Here is a 17,620-nt window from a genome sequence, read left to right on the forward strand (position 1 = left end):
CCATGTGATACTTCTGGTGCTGTGCCCTCACCTAGTATGTGTGAACAATTTTTGGTATTTTTTTATAGATAAGGTTTTAACAATTAGGTCCTCTGTCTCTTTAACTTCTGTTGTGGGCCCTAGTGCTCTTCCAGTGTACACAGCTGTTTTGCAGCAGTTTGAGCCCGTTTCTCTGAGAATGGGAATTATTTAAATTAATTCATCACTTAAGACCCTCTTATTGCCCACTGGACTGTCTTCCACTCAGCTTGTTTAAAAACACTTTTAACACTATCGGGCCCTATCTTTTAAAATTAATTAATGCTTGCATTGCTAAAGGTTTTGTTCCATCCTGCTTTAAACAGGCCGCAGTGCAACCACTTATTAAAAAAACACAATCTAGACCCGACTGTCATATCAAATTATAGACCAGTCTCGAAGCTGCTTTTTCTCTCAAATTTTAGAGAAAGTTGTCTATACCCAGCTGCAGGCTTATCTTGATTTTTAATGACATTTCTGAAAAATTTCAATCAGGTTTTAAATCACGGCGTAGCACTGAGACTGCACTTTTAAGAGTTTTTAATTATCTCCTTTTAACTACAGATTCTGGCAATTCTGCTGCCCTCTTATTGTTAGACCTAACAGCAGCTTTTGATACGGTTGACCACAATATACTTTTATCTCGCTTAGAACTGTGTGTTGGCCATAAGGGCACTGCTCTTCAGTGGTTTCATTCATACCTTTCCCAAAGATCATTTTTTGTTAATATGAGCCCTTATAATTCTAAAGTAGCCCATCTTAATTGTGGTGTGCCACAAGGTTCTATCCTTGGCCCAACTCTTTTTGACCTTTATTTGTTGCCCTTGGGATCAAACTTCTCCAAGTACAATATTACTTTACATTGCTTGGCTGATAACATACAAATGTACTTGCCACTAAGATCAGGCACAGGATCTTTTAGCAACCTAATGGACTGCCTTATTGAAATTAAACAGTGGATGTCCATTAATTTTCTTAAGTTAAATGAAGAGAAAACGGAAATAGTATTTTTTTGTGATACTGCAGTTACAAATAAAGTGGATACTGCTTTGGGCACATTATCCTTGTATTGCAAATCACATGTAAAAAACCTGGAAGTGTTCTTTGACAAGTCTCTTAAATTTCATAAGCAAGTTAGTGTCCAGTCCAGTGTTAGTCCAGTCAAGTTTTTTTCAACTTAGACAGTTAGCCAAGGTAAAGCCATACCTTCCAGCTCACGTTTTTAAACAGGTTATTCACCTTTTTGTTACCTGTCGACTGGACTACTGCAACTCCCTTTATTACGGCCTTGACCAGTTGTCATTACAGCATCTCCAACTTGTTCAAAATGCAGCTGCTCGGTTTCTGACTGGTACCAAGCGGCGAGAGCATATAACTCCGGTGCTTGCCTCTCTTCACTCGCTTCCTGTTGCATACAGGATCCAATTTAAAGTCCTGCTCCTGGTTTTTAAATCTTTGAATGGTCTAGCTCCTTCTTATCTTTTTATCTAGCACTCAGCTTCAAGCCACTCCAAGAACAAAGTTAAAAACCAGAGGGGACAGAGTTTTTGCTGTGGCAGGCCTCAAACTTTGTAACAGTTTGCCTCTAAATGTCAGATCTGCACAAACTTTGGAGCATTTTAAATCATTATTAAAAACACACTTTTATAGACTGGCTTTTAGCACAGGTTGACTTGAATGTTTTTTTTTTTTTTTTTGCTTATTTTTATTTATCTTACTGTAAGTGTTTTTCTCTTAATTGCTTAATTTTTTCTAAAAATGTTTTATTTTCCCTAAACTAGTGTGATGGTTTTTTTTTATTGTCTGTTTGTACAGCACTTTGGGCAGCACAAACTTGTTGTAAATGTGCTATATAAACTTGACCTTGACATATCTGCACAAAATATTTAATATGATTAACTTCATTTTGGCCAACTTCCAAAACATGACTGAGCAAAAATGAAAAAAACTGGGTCGCATAGGCAAAGAAATATTGTTTTTTTTTGTTGTTGTTGTTTTTTGGTTGTTTTAATGACTAAATAATAATATGCAAATCAAGAGACAATTTAGCAACATTTGTCCCATATTCTGGTTGTGGTAAAACTTTAAAAAATAACTTTTCTTGTACCTGACATCTCCGAAAATCCAAATACACAGTTTGAAGCCACTCTGTAAAAAAACACACTGGTAAGGCTTGCATAAAAGCACATTTTTTATTTGTCATGCTGTGCTGCTTAAGTTTTAGGAAAGGGGGGGACCTGTAGGATGATTTTCATACACACACTTGGATGGCGGCGCGGCAGTAGAATGCAGTGGCTGCTCCAGAGTCAAAATAGTGCTACTTTGTTTACTTCGTGTTGTAGCGCATATATTTTACTCTGTATATGGACATCGGCGCAAACAGTGTTCGTATTTACTATTGCCAGACACTTTTACAACTTGGTAAAATTAATTTAAGATAAGCTGCGTGAGAAGCTACGAACCAGGCCTCCAGTCCTCGGCGTTGCCTGATGCCGGTGGCCAGAGGAGGAAACATTGTAAGCGGTACGCGAGGAAGCGAAAATACGGCAAGTGGGCGGGAGTCTGTGCTAGGCTAAAAACAAACCCTAGCCAGCCGGCTCGTCCGTCCATCATCTTATCAAACGTCTGCTCCCTGGACGATAAACTGGACTACATCCAAGTCCAACAGACTACACAGTGTAAGTTTAGGGACTGCTGCGTCACAGAGACATGGCTCAGCAAGAGTTCAAGACGCCGCCATTCAACTAGACGGGCTAGCCTCGTTTAGCGCCAATCAAAATGCACCTCTGGACGGTAAGACTCGGGGTGGTGGCTTGTGTGTTTACATCAACATGAAATGATGTAAGAACTCTGTGCTAGTTTCTAACTTTTGCTCATCGTTGCTGGAGATTGTGACTGTTAGATGTAGACCTTTTTATTTACCACGGGAATTCACCACTGTTTTTATCATCGGAGTGTACATCCCACCTAGCGCTAATGCTAATGTAAATTTATGTCGTATGAAGCACCTATGTCCTTGTTTTGTTTCATTGTGTACTAAAATGTATATGGTTGAAATGACAATAAAAGCCTATTTGACTTGACTTGACTAACGAATTGGGAATGACTGCTATCTGGCTCACGGATTACATAAATTGTCTGAATAACGGATTACATTTAAAAAAAAATAACTAAATAACTGAGCACTTAAATGCGTTAGATTACTTGTTACATCAAAAAAGTAATCCAAGTACTTTGTAACACGTTACATTTAACACTGATTAGCAGGCACTGTTAGTCATCACTGACTCTGCTGCATTTGCAGCTTACACTGGTGAGTGGTATATCTTACACTGCATCCAGATAATCCCCCCTGACTAGCTAAAATATTATCTTTTATATGTTGTTTGCCTTATTGTTCTTTCCTTTTTTTATTGTTTTACAAATATGACCCAATGTATGTTTAGTAATACTTCAAATATGTTTAAATAGCATTTTTTTCGATATTGTGTTATATTTTTATACTAGAATCAGAATCAGAATCAGAATTACTTTTGATCCCCGTGGGGAAATTCTCTTTCATTACAGAACAAACTCCTGATGAAAATAAAGATTTAAGAAGACATATAAAGATAGTAGAGAAGATTTAAATAAAAATAAAACAATAAAGTAATTAAAATAAAAATATATACAAATAAAAATAGAATAATATAAACATTAAAAAAAATTGTCAAATAACCAATAAAAGTAAAACCTATAGCAGCAATAACCAATAAAGTAAAACCTATAGCAGCAATAACGAATAAAAGTAAAACCTATAGCAGCAATTATATGGACATTAAATTATATTGACATTGTTATTACCAACAGATGTATACACAGTATACATGGTTATTAAGGTGAACTGTGCATATGTGTGTGGTTTATGGTTTGGTGTGATCAGATATGCGAGTTAAATAGTTTTATTGCGACCGGCAGGAATGATTTCCTGTGTCTCTCAGTAGTGCAGCGTGGAAGTTTTAGCCTGTTGCTAAATGAGCTCCTGTGGCTGCTTATCATATAGTGTAGTGGGTGTGAAGGAGTGTCAAGTATTGACCTTATTTTGAACAATGTTCTCTTCTCCAACACCTTGTTGAAGGAGTCCAATTCCATTCCTACAACTTGACTGGCCTTCTTAATGATCTTGCTGAGTCTGTTAATGTCCATGACCCTCAGGCTGCTGCCCCAGCAGACAACAGCATACATAATGGCACTGACCACCACAGACTCGTAGAACATCCGCAGCATCGTCCGGCAGATGTTGAAGGACCTTAGTCGTCTCAGAAAATAGAGACGGCTCTTATCCTTCCTGTAAACGATGTCCACATGTTTAGTCCAGTCCAGTTTTTTGTCCAAGTACACTCCCAGGTATTTGTACTCCTCCACCCTGTCCACACCAACACCCAGAAATAGTATAAGTAACAACACCCAGTAATAGTAAGTAGTGTTAAAGATTTATCTCCATATTAATGAGCGCATGTATTATGATGTGGGATGGGGTGGGCTGCTGTGGGCCTGGAAGTCCCGGGACATTTTTTGGTCCCAGTCCGCACTTGCTTCATGCAGTGTGTCCAGCATCCCCAGTCAGGTTGTCCTTTTCTTTGTAGGTTAGAGAACGATATCCAGTAGAAGAGAATTTGGATATAAAGCACCTGCAGTACCCGGCCAGCCTGAGGAAGGCACTTGCATACTTCTTCATCATGGGCTGAGGGTAGGTGCAGACAGCTTCCACTTTTTAGTTTTAAGTCTTAAGCAGACCTTGGCTAATGCAATACTCTAGGTACCATGCCTTGGTCAGTCGGAGGTGACACTTTCATGGATTTTCAGTTAGCCCCATCTTCTTGAGTTTATTTAACATCTTCTACAGATGAGGCAGATAGGCAGTCCTGAAGCTGGGATGAATGACAACGTTGTTCAAACAGATGGTCGTGTATGATTGGTAATGGCACATCTAGACATCAATCAGTTGTTGAAATGTGACTGGGGCCACGTGCAGGCCAAAAGGACGGGCCCTGTACTGTCAGTGCCCCCTTGCTGTGCTGAGTTATTCCTAACACATTTTTCCATTGCTATTATAATTTCATATAAAAGGTAAAATTATTTTGCTGCCACCTTTTTTATGGATTAACCTCTAGATAACAGAACAGCCATAAGGCGGAATGTCTTCTAGCATGTTAGTCAATGCAAAAACTTGTTATCCAGTTAACACAACTTAGTCACTAGTTCTGGTGCCATGCCCCTTCAACTTTTGCCAGATTTTTGCTTCTCCATCAAGTCTACATAGTAGTTTCCATGTAGGTACCCGTGGTAACTCCAAGACCATGGAGTGCTTTGAAGGTGATAAGGAGAATCTTGTATTGAATGCTTAAATGCAGGAGCGAACAGGTAGCCAATGTAGTTTGTGGGAGTGATGTGTGAGGATTTCTTTAAATAAGTAAGGACCCTAGCAGCAGAGTTCTGAATGTATTGGTTCTTATTTAATGTTGTATTTGGTAGACCATAAAAAAGAGAATTACAGTAGTCAAGTCGAGAAGTAATGAAAGCGTGAACCAGTGTCTCAGCATCTTTGACGTTTAAGAAGGGCCGTAGACAAGCTATATTACGGAGGTGATAGAAGGCAAATTTAGTACGTGAAGAAATGTGAGGTATAAAGGAAAGATGGGAATCAAAAATTATACCCAGATTTTTTACGGTAGTGGAAGTTATAACCAAGGTCCCGGAAATGTTAACAGTATCAGTACAGAGAGAAACAACGTTTTTAGGTGAACCAACAAGTAAAAAATCTGTTTTATTAGTATTGAGCTTGAGAAGGTTACTGGTCATCCAGGCATTTGTCATCAACACAAGCAGAAACAGAGTTGGTGGTGTCGAAAACTGATAAAGTTGAGTGTCATCTGCATAAAAGTGGAAATTGAAACCATGACGGCGGATGATTTTACCTAGAGGAAGCATGTAGATCATAAACAGTAGTTGATTGAAAGCTAAGAACAACTAATTAAACAGGTGGAATCAGGTGTGGCTTCTGTTAGTTAAAATTAAAGCCTGCACCCACACCAGCCCTTTCTGGATAAGATTTGAGCCCTGGGGGAATCTTATTGCTTGATTTCTTTATTCATCGTGATGAACTATATTATTTTGTCACAATTATATTTCCAGAATTGTATTTAAATTGTAATTTAAACGGTAACTGATCATAAAATCTGGGTTATTCCTAAATATGTTGCAAAACCTTTAATGACAGCCAGACATTCAAAGTGCAATAGAGGTTCACTTGTTTGTTGTGTTTAAACATAAATATATATATTGTAGCGTTTTTACGCCGGAAGGAATGCTGGAGAGACGAGTGAGCTTATTTGCTACCCAATGCAATGGCTGGGAGTACTTTATTTAGCACACAGCATGTAAGGCATGAGCAGCACCTTCACTCAGGAGCCTGCATCCAATTCAGCGTCAGCCTGAACTGGAACACATTTCACACGTCACACCCGCCTCACACACAACAGGGCCTAAGCCACTAACCAGAACACCTTTCCCCAACATGGTGAACACACACCGACATCCCCGCAATTTATTTATTTATTTATATAAATAAATAAATAAATAAATAAATAAATATGTATTGTGAAACAATGTATTATGTTGGGCAGAAAAATCAATCTGGGACAGGAGCATACCAGCAGAATTAAGAAGGGAGAGATGGTATAGGGAAAAAGGAGGCAGAGCAGATTATCTGGTATGTAGTTTAAAACAGTCGACATTGTAAATGCAAGCTGGGACTCTGGGAGGACTAGTTATGACAACAGGACTACATACAAGAGCCAGAAGTTTCAACAAACCTGAGTGATTGGAAGACAATTTGTTTAAAAAGCTTTAATAGCATCAACAGGAAGAATATAACTATGGACTTTAACTGTATAAGACATAAAAAAGCTTGTACTAACAAAGATGCTGATTCAGGTGTTTTATTTTTAATCAGATTCCCCTAAAAACACCAGAGCAGTGGTTCTTCCCTCTGGAGACACAGTGGAGGGGGATTCAGTGACTCTGAGCTGTAGCAGTGATGCAAACCCTCCTGTTCTTAATTACACCTGGTTCAAGCAGAGAGCAGCTGCAGACACACTGCTGACAACAGGCCAGAATTACAGCATCAGCAACATCAGCTCCCTGCACAGCGGACTGTACTACTGCACTGCTCACAACCAGCTGGGACAGCACAACTCCACACCAACAGTCCTGAATGTGTTATGTAAGTGCACATTCACTTTGTAAATACATACACTTAAAAAAAATAATAAAATAAAATAAAATCTTAAAATACTAATATATTGCTTCCTGGAAAAAGTTGGCCTACATCAAACAAAGAAAACAACTAAAGGGATTTAAAATGACTGCATTTGGGTTAAGAACCTTCTGACACATTATTAAATCAAGGAAGGTAAGTGGTGATCTATTAACTCTGTGGAAGGAATGTGGTTAGAAAAACATGGAAATTGCACAGCCTTTGAAGCTCACAGTATTTTAGCCATTATTTATTTTGCTGATTTTTATAAACACACATATGGCGCAGGATTGTGCAGTATAGAGTGACATATCTGCACAAAATATTCAATATGATTAACGTCATTTTCGTTTATTTTACCCAACTCCCAAAACATGACTGAGCAGAAATGAAAAAAAAAAAATGGGTCACATAGGATAAGAAATTGTTTTTTTTTTTTGTTTGTTTCCATGACCAAATGATAATATGCAAATCAAGAGACAATTTTGCAATATTCTTCCCATATTCTGTTTGTGGTAAAACATACCTTTTGTAAGAGTAAGGATAACTTTTCTTGTACCCGACATCTCTGAAAATCCAAATACACAGTTTGAAGCCTCCCTGTTAACACACACTGGTAAGGCTCACATAAAAGCACATATTTTTTAAGTGTCATGCTGTGCTGCTTGAGTTTTAAGATTAAATTTTTGTTGTGTAACAAACTACCTACTATTATAAAAACAGTAACTAGCTGTTAGCAAAAAAAAGGTAAGGACCACCAGAGATACCATATATGCATTAAACGTGTATATACATTTAATATTGTGCTGTACACTAATCATACATCCACCTCGCATACAGCATCCACACAGTTTGTCATTTGGTTAATGTCCTTGCTCACTGTCCATGAGTTTATAAATAAACAATACGGGGAGCATACTGCTCCTCTTACAATGTCCTCCATGAGCGACGTCTCCTTAATGGTGGTGCAATCGATGCGGAAGATTCGGTCCTGCATACACACAGTCAATGACGTGTTTAAATCCGTCAAACAACAGACGAACACACAAACACACACAAAAAAAAAGAAAGTAAGAATAACCCTCCTGCATAACCACAGCAGAAGGGACATCGTAAATACACAGTATAATCTGGGTAGGGGCAGACTGGGACCAAAAAGTGACCCTGGACTTCCTGGCCCACAGGAGCCCACCACATCCCACATTATAATACACTGGGTTATTAATGTGAAAATTAATTTTTAACACCACTTTATTTTATTTTTATTATTATATTTAAGCATATTATTTGGCGTATCACTAAACATATATGCTTTTTTTATTATTATATTTAAGCATATTATTTGGCGTATCACTAAACATATATGCTTTTTTTATTATTATATTTAAGCATATTATTTGAAGTATCACCAAGCATACCCTAGTAAAAAAAGCATACTTAGATGTACTTGCAGCCAGACTAATGACTAGTATACTTGAAGTTTGCTATTTTGGAACAACTAATTTTGTACTAAGTGTATTTAAGTTGTTATTAAATTGTACAAAAGTACAATTTGACGTGTATTAAGTATACTTTTGTGTGCTAAGGAGGAACAACTTTAAGTATACTTGGTACACTTAAAGTATATGCCTGTGTGTGTACTAACGTACATACCTGACAGTAATTTATACAATTTAAGTAAATATTTAATATATTATAAGTACATTACAGCTATTTTTACTGTGTTACAAATACATGATTAATATACTATGAGTATATATTTTTATTACAGCAGTAACTGTTATACTTCTGGTCAATTACAAATACTAAAAAAGTACACTTTGTGGTTAATACAAATATACTTTATTGTATCATACAGTACATAAAACCTTCTATATTACAGTATTGCAAATGTATTACCAGTACACTAAAGGTGTTTAGGATAATTTACAAATGCTGAATGTATTTTCTACACTATAACATGTTTTTGAAACACATTACATTAGTACAGTAATTATGAGGGACATTTTATTCATGAGTTCAACAGATTTAATTTGCACAAGGTTACAAAAAACAGTCCTATAGTTTATTTGTATTTAACAAACACACAAACTAAAATTTAAACTGTAGTCTGAACACAGACAGACATTAGTATTAGAGTATACAGGTACAGTATTAGTTTAAACCTGGTGTGTTGATTCTAGCTGTTACACAGAGACTGAAAACAGGCCGAGAGCTACGGTACCATTATACCACAAGCAAAATACATGAGATTTAGCAACAACACATTTACAGACAATACATTCTATAGTTTAAAGTATGTACTTAATTACAAATTAACTAACAAAAACCGTTAAATTTACCTTATGCCGATGGTCTGTGGTTGGCTGGAATAGATACAAAGATATCACACTGCTGCAGTGTCACTTTATTCTGTGAGCGCACAGAAGAGTGAGAGAGTGCAAACATAAATTATCTTGAACAGGAAAAAATTATTTTCAGCGCACAAAAATTAGTTTAACATCGCGCGCACAAGAGAAAGATTTAGCGTGCAGAAACGAGTCTAAAAGCCCGAGAGAGTAGTGCACTAAATATAAGTACATTTAAATTTAACTGATAATATACTGAGACTTCCGAATATTAAAAATTGTCTTCTAATGTATACTTTCTGTACATTTGTACAATGATTATTTCGAGCATATTTTTTAAAAATATACCAAAAATACATTAAAAAACAAGTTTAAATAAGTATACATTGAACATTAGACCAACCTTTCACTTAAAGTATATATTTCAATAATATATTTCTAAAAAGTGTACTATAATACAATTATTTTTAAGTATATTAAAATTTTAATTCCAAAATTTGGTAAAAGCATGATGTTAGTATACTTTTTATATATTAACTGATGGTACAATTTTTTGTTAGTATATTTGCAGTGTACTATCGAGGATTTCAATATATTTGTAATACACTAAAGTGTATTTTTTCTTCACTGGGGTATATTGGGTCATATTTGTAACACAAAAAAAAGCAGTATCCCGCATTCGGGTTTACAAATATTTTAGCTTTAGCTCGGTAATGGCTGCTGTTACCTAGCCCAGCCTCTCTTCTTCTTTCATTGAATTAACAGAAAAGGTTCCCACCACGCCCCCGCCAGCCGGGAGCCTGTAACCAGACAACTGTCTGTTACAGTTGAAAATGCATCATTAAAAAAAGAAAAGTAGAAATTAGAGGTATGTAATGTAAACAAAACTTAGGATACAGACTACACCAGTGTGTTGCCATAATGTATGCCAGATTATCACATCTATGAATTTAGTTTCTCTTCCCTGATGGCTCTGGCATAATCCAGGACTCAAACTATGAAAGAGAGGTTCTTTTAGAATAAGGAATCTTTTTACACATAAATTGGCTACAAAATTGCGCACCATAATCAAAGCAAAAAAAAAAAAATGTTAAGTTAGGAACACATATAATATCTTGCATGAAAAGAACAACTCTAGAACGAACTGTAAGGCTCAGTGCAAATAAGAGTGTGCAGGCTGCGGTGCAGTAATGGGGATGCAGAGAAGAGCCCAGCAAGATGTCACTGTTCATCTGCTGATCAACATGCTGGGCAGTATGGAGGCTGTCCTCATTTTGTTACGTGCACACGTTTCTGTTGCACCCGTGTATTTAACAAATGGAAAGTTGAAATTCAGGTTCCCATCCTTGTGAGGGCCTCCTGCAATGCCTATAATGCCCACCCAATGTGCACCGGGCCAATCAGTATGCAAAAATATATATTTTAAAAATTGACAGAAACCATAATATTGCCAATCAAACTGAAGAGGGAAAAGAATCTGTAGCAGTATTAGCTCACACTAGTAAACTTGTTACTCATTTTAATTATTATGTTATTCAATATTAATAAAAAAATAAAATAACATTATTATTATGTTATTATTAAGTAACATTATTTTGAAATAATATTGACTACCATAATACTGTATTTACTAGCACAAGCTAATAATGCTACCGATTTTATTCCAGCTTACCTGTTCGGTTTAATGGCCATCCTTTTCACTTGCCTCATGTAGGGAAGGGAAAAGGTGTTGGTCATCATTAGCAGCAGTGTTGGGGGACATTACTTTTTAAAGCAACTAATTACATTACAAAATTACTGTCATTAACACTAGAAGTGCCAAGCAGCGGTCATTTGACCGCAATGGGGTAAAAAAAAAAATACTTCACACTCGATCACATTCCAGGACTAGATCTGTGATCTTAATCACCCTGTATGCTTACATTTAAAAAATCGCACCAGTAAAACCCAGTGTAAAGCCATTTTGCTTTTATTTACGTGAAATTGCTGACAGCTGCCCGCCGGTCATGCCGTTTCCTGCCTTTTCCAACCTGCAAATCTCATTTATCTCAGCAGATGGCGCAAGGGATCATGCCAACTATTTATGCATCATTCAGTGCGTATATGTAACTATCTCAGGTTTCATTCCAAATATGCAGTTTATATATATATATATATATATATATATATATATATATACACACACATATATAATGCTTTCGTGAAATATCAACAATTCGCCATTCATTCTGGCGTTGATAATCAGTGATTAAACAATGTAATGACCCCTCCTGAGGATATAAAGCTTTATTATTGTGTTTAAATAAATCAGATCTACCACAGCAGATAATAAACTATGCTATGTCATAACCAAAGCAAACACTACAATTATGCCTCGTTTTGTTCAGTGTTGCTAAGCAACGGACCACGCACCTAATCGGCGGGAACGTGGTTCACTTGGCCCCGCGTATTATAAACATGAGTAATGTTTCACTGTTTTGGCTCACATAAGAATCATGTAATAAAAGCGTGGGAAATGTGGAAGTGATGTGTGGCCACTCAATGAGAACTAAACCAAAGATTACGGTAACTACACTGAGTGTAACATCTGCATAGTGACACTGAACAGCTGAATAACTTCACTTTTCCGTTTACCTTTAAAAAAAAAGCTGTATTTTGTTTGTTTATATTTAGAACTTTTTTAACAGTACAAGAAGTATGCGACACACACACACACACACACACCCCTCCCCTGAGCCCTCGGTAAACATCCCATCACCGTCTGTATGCAAATGATTTAAGACATAGCCTAACGTAATCTCATGTCGGATTTCAGCGGTCACAGAGTTGCAGCGTTTTTTTCAGTTACAACAAGCACAGTGATGATTATATTTATATATATATATATATATATATATATATATATATATATATATATATATATATATATATATATATATATATATATATATATATAATGTGTGTGTGTGTGTGTGTGTGTGTGTATATATATATATATAAAACGTGTGTGTGTGTGTGTATAATGAAGGGTGGCTCTATTTAGGGCCAAGAGGGGGCAGCGCAGTAACAAGAAGTACAAGAAGGTTACAGTTTGGTCTGTATCCACACTCAGCGGTCACGAAGTGGAAAGACTTTAAGGCAGTTTATATATTAATCTAAGCTTAAACTTATCAACATTGTTTCATTCAGATTCCACTTTAGTGTGTTTCTTAATCTTTCCCCACATTTTTGTGTCAATTAAAAACATTATATATATATATAACTTTATAAACATATTATATATAATACTTTTTAAATAAAATCGTTATTACTTGACCCTGAAGTTTAGTTTAGCACACTGAAAAGTCCTTTTTGGTAAATCAACTGCATATGTAGTTTATTTACAGAAATTCATAAAAAAATAATATACATTGTACTGTACAAGGTGAACACAAGAAAGATTACAAAATAAAGAAAAACAGTGTCTACTTTATAAACAGCTTAGTATACTCTGCGTCGAGATGCTGAAATCCCTTGCATGTTGCCCCTCAATTTTGTGCTTCCATTTCAAGTGGAAAGACATTTGACCGACATCCTAGAACAAAAGAACTGTAGGTGTGATCACAACCCCCTCCGAACGACCGTGCCATCAATCACTAACCACCTCAGAAGTTCCCTCCAATTTATGCTGATGTTTTGCAAGTATTTTTGCAAAACTATGGCACTCTTTTGAGAGGTGGTTGGAAGGTGTTATTCATTTATTTATTCTCTACAAGGGCACTAACTACACAGACCAAACTGTTACCTTCCTGTACTGTTATAAAAATTCTAAATATAAACAAACAAAATACAGCTCTGTCACTGTTAGAATTCATTTATATATAAAGGGGTCATTTTTACTTTGTTGCTCTCTCCCTTATAGATCTGATATTAACGTGTTAAATCTTTCCTTCTGCTATCTTCCTGTCTCCTCTTGCATCAGCTCTTTAAGGTGTGAACGCTCTCACGCTCACCTTTCCATTCTCTCTTTATGTCTCTCTCCCCCTCTCTCTCTCTCCACCTCTGTCTCCTTCCCCCGCTCCCCCCAACTCGAGCCAACATCTTGTGATCTGTCTCTGGACGGACCTCTCTATCTTATGGCGCTTTTCCACTGCGTGGTATGACTCGACACGGTTCGTTACGGCACCGCACGGCTCAGTTCGACTCAGTTTGCGTTTTCACTGCAGTTTAGTACCGCTTTAGAGTGGCCGTGATTATTCATGTGTCGTCATAGCTGCGCCGCCTCTACTGCCGTGACATCATCTAAACGTGCCACAACAAACACACAAAGTGGAAAACCCCCCAAAAGTAAGCTGTACTGAACCGTGCCGTGCCGTACTATGCAGTGGAAAATCCCCATTACTTTCCTTCTTCAGGATCTCACCAGGACATTTACAGCGGTTCATGTTCTTCGTAGTAACATATGTCTATGACACAGGCGTTTTGTCAAACATATATAAACCCCATCTTTTGCTGTTAATAAACAGAGACCTTTCTGACAGACAATGTGTCATCTCTCCTGGTGTCAGAAAAGCTTACCGAAGCACAGCGGACAGACCGAGCAACTCGCCTCTCCTACTACATAACTTTAGAAAAACTTTACAGTCACTAAGTCATAAACAGTGAAACATAAATAAATAGAACTAAATAAAATAAAATATCCTTAATCCAGATTTTATCAAGAAACGACATAACATTTATCTTAGCTGGATGTTCTTCTTCTCAAAAACGTTGAACCTGAAGTAAAACGTATCACACTATAACTAGAATATTTACAAAACTGAAAGGTTGTCTTATGAATAATAAAAAAACTTAAGTTAAAGCAGATGGGATATAGAAAGGATCGGGTTTTTTTCTTAGTATATACACTGTGTACTGTATGTATGTATGTATGTATATACTGTATATATATATATATATATATATATATATATATATATATATATACACACACACAGTATATATATATATATATATATATATATATATATATATATATATATATATATAAAGACATTATCCTTTCTATAGCCCATCTGCTATACTATAAAAAAATTATATTTATACTATAAAATTAAATATATATATATAGTAATTGAACAGCTCTAAGTAGATGAATATAGTCAAATTTACTATAGGCTTCTACCATAGTGGATTCCTGCCAACAGGACAAGAACTTAAAAATGTAACGCTTAGCTTAGATTTGGTTTATGATATTTTTGTAGTTGAAAATACGATGTAAATTTGACTATATTGATTTACTTAGGCTTTTACTATAGGCTTTACGTAGGCGTCTGTCAGACAACAGTAATTTGTCTTCAGTCTGTCAAATTCAGCGGACGTGGACTCATCTCTGTGCTTGATGTAACTGAAAAAGTACTGCAACTGCTTCAGGGGAGCTGTGTGTGTGTGTGTGCGCACGCTGTGAATGAATACGCACAGCAGACGGACATAGACATGAGGGAAATCTAATACCGTATTGTGTAGTGTCCCTTTTTTTTTGTGGATTTTTCCGCTACCACAGATCAGTTTATCAACTTGTAGTATATAAATTTTAGGAATATACAGTGGTGTGAAAAACTATTTGCCCCCTTCCTGATTTCTTATTCTTTTGCATGTTTGTCACACAAAATGTTTCTGATCATCAAACACATTTAACTATTAGTCAAGGATAACACAAGTAAACACAAAATGCAGTTTTTAAATGATGGTTTTTATTATTTAGGGAGAAAAAAAATCCAAACTTAAATGGCCCTGTGTGAAAAAGTAATTGCCCCCTGAACCTAATAACTGGTTGGGCCACCCTTAGCAGCAATAACTGCAATCAAGCGTTTGCGATAACTTTTTTACAGCGCTCTGGAGGAATTTTGGCCCACTCATCTTTGCAGAATTGTTGTAATTCAGCTTTATTTGAGGGTTTTCTAGCATGAACTGCCTTTTTAAGGTCATGCCACAACATCTCAATAGGATTCAGGTCAGGACTTTGACTAGGCCACTCCAAAGTCTTCATTTTGTTTTTCTTCAGCCATTCAGAGGCGGATTTGCTGGTGTGTTTTGGGTCATTGTCCTGCTGCAGCACCCAAGATCGCTTCAGCTTGAGTTGACGAACAGATGGCCAGACATTCTCCTTCAGGATTTTTTGGTAGACAGTAGAATTCATGGTTCCATCTATCACAGCAAGCCTTCCAGGTCCTGAAGCAGCAAAACAACCCCAGACCATCACACTACCACCACCATATTTTACTGTTGGTATGATGTTCTTTTTCTGAAATGCTGTGTTACTTTTACGCCAGATGTAACGGGACACGCACCTTCCAAAAAGTTCAACTTTCGTCTCGTCGGTCCACAAGGTATTTTTTCCAAAAGTCTTGGCAATCATTGAGATGTTTTTTAGCAAAATTGAGACGAGCCTTAATGTTCTTTCTGCTTAAAAGTGGTTTGCGCCTGGAAATCTCCCATGCAGGCCGTTTTTGTCCAGTCTCTTTCTTATGGTGGAGTCGTGAACAGTGACCTTAATTGAGGCAAGTGAGGCCTGCAGTTCTTTAGATGTTGTCCTGGGGTCTTTTGTGGCCTCTCGGATGAGTTGTCTCTGCGCTCTTGGGGTAATTTTGGTCAGCCGGCCACTCCTGGGAAGGTTCACCACTGTTCCATGCTTTTGCCATTTATGGATAATGGCTCTCACTGTGGTTCGCTGGAGTCCCAAAGCTTTAGAAATGGCTTTATAACCTTTACCAGACTGATAGATCTCAATTACTTTTGTTCTCATTTGTTCCTGAATTTCTTTGGATCTTGGCATGATGTCTAGCTTTTGAGGTGCTTTTGGTCTACTTCTCTGTGTCAGGTAGCTCCTATTTAAGTGATTTCTTGATTGAAACAGGTGTGGCAGTAATCAGGCCTGGAGGCGACTACAGAAATTGAACTAAAAGTGTGATAAACCACAGTTAAGTTATTTTTTAAAAAGGGGGGCAATCACTTTTTCACACAGGGCCATGTAGATTTGGAGTTTTTTTTCTCCCTTAATAACATAAACCTTCATTTAAAAACTGCATTTTGTGTTTGATTATGTTATCTTTGACTAATAGTTAACGGCTTTTAAGTGTCACAAACATGCAAAAGAATAAGAAATCAGGAAGGGGGCAAATAGTTTTTCACACCACTGTGTGTATATATATATATATATATATATATATATATATATATATATCAGCATGCATCTTTATACATTTGGAATCTGCGTCTACATTTTCTGTTACATGTATAAAATTAATTTCAGCTAAAACTCATGATCAATGGTGTTGGGGTACTTTATATAGTGATAATTAGTTTCTGCCAAATCACTAAAACTACAGTAACAATGAACTATGAGAGGTGGTTGGAAGGTGTTATTCATTTATTTATTCTCCAAAAAGGCACTAACTACACAGACCAAAATGTTACCTGTCAGAGGTAAACGTAAAAGTGAAGTTGTTCAGCTGTTTATTGTCACTATGAAAGTTTACATCATTGGATACATACACTGGGTTAACTAGGTTAATAACTAAGTGCCAGTAGTCCAACTAATGTAATCCAACATTTTTTTTTTTTTTTTGGGGGGGCAGTTAGTCCAAGTACTGGAGAAACAGATGCATCTTGAGTCGTTGTTTAAAGATAGTCAGCGTCTCTGCTGTACGGACATCTAGAGGAAGTTCATTTCACCACCTAAGTGCCAGAACAGAAAAGAGCCTGGATAAATGCCACCCTCGATTCCTGAGAGATGGTTGGATTAGGCGAGCAGTGCTGGAGGATTGGAGGAAACGTGGTGCAGTGCGTGGTGTAATTAGAGCAGAGAGGTAAGTGGGTGCTGGGCCATTTTTAGCTTTGTAGGCAAGCATCAGCGTTTTGAATTTGATGCGGGCAGCTACAGGAAGCCAGTGCAGGGAGCAGAGGAGTGGGGTGGAGT

The 17,620-nt window shown here is 36.9% G+C and overlaps 1 pseudogene; it reads left to right on the plus strand.

Annotated features, from left to right (window-relative positions):
- Positions 1-17,620, plus strand: part of LOC128518714 (uncharacterized) — a 59,459-nt pseudogene that overhangs the window by 28,393 nt on the left and 13,446 nt on the right.

This window comes from Clarias gariepinus, chromosome 3, assembly GCF_024256425.1.
Source record: "Clarias gariepinus isolate MV-2021 ecotype Netherlands chromosome 3, CGAR_prim_01v2, whole genome shotgun sequence".
Lineage (NCBI taxonomy): Eukaryota > Metazoa > Chordata > Actinopteri > Siluriformes > Clariidae > Clarias > Clarias gariepinus.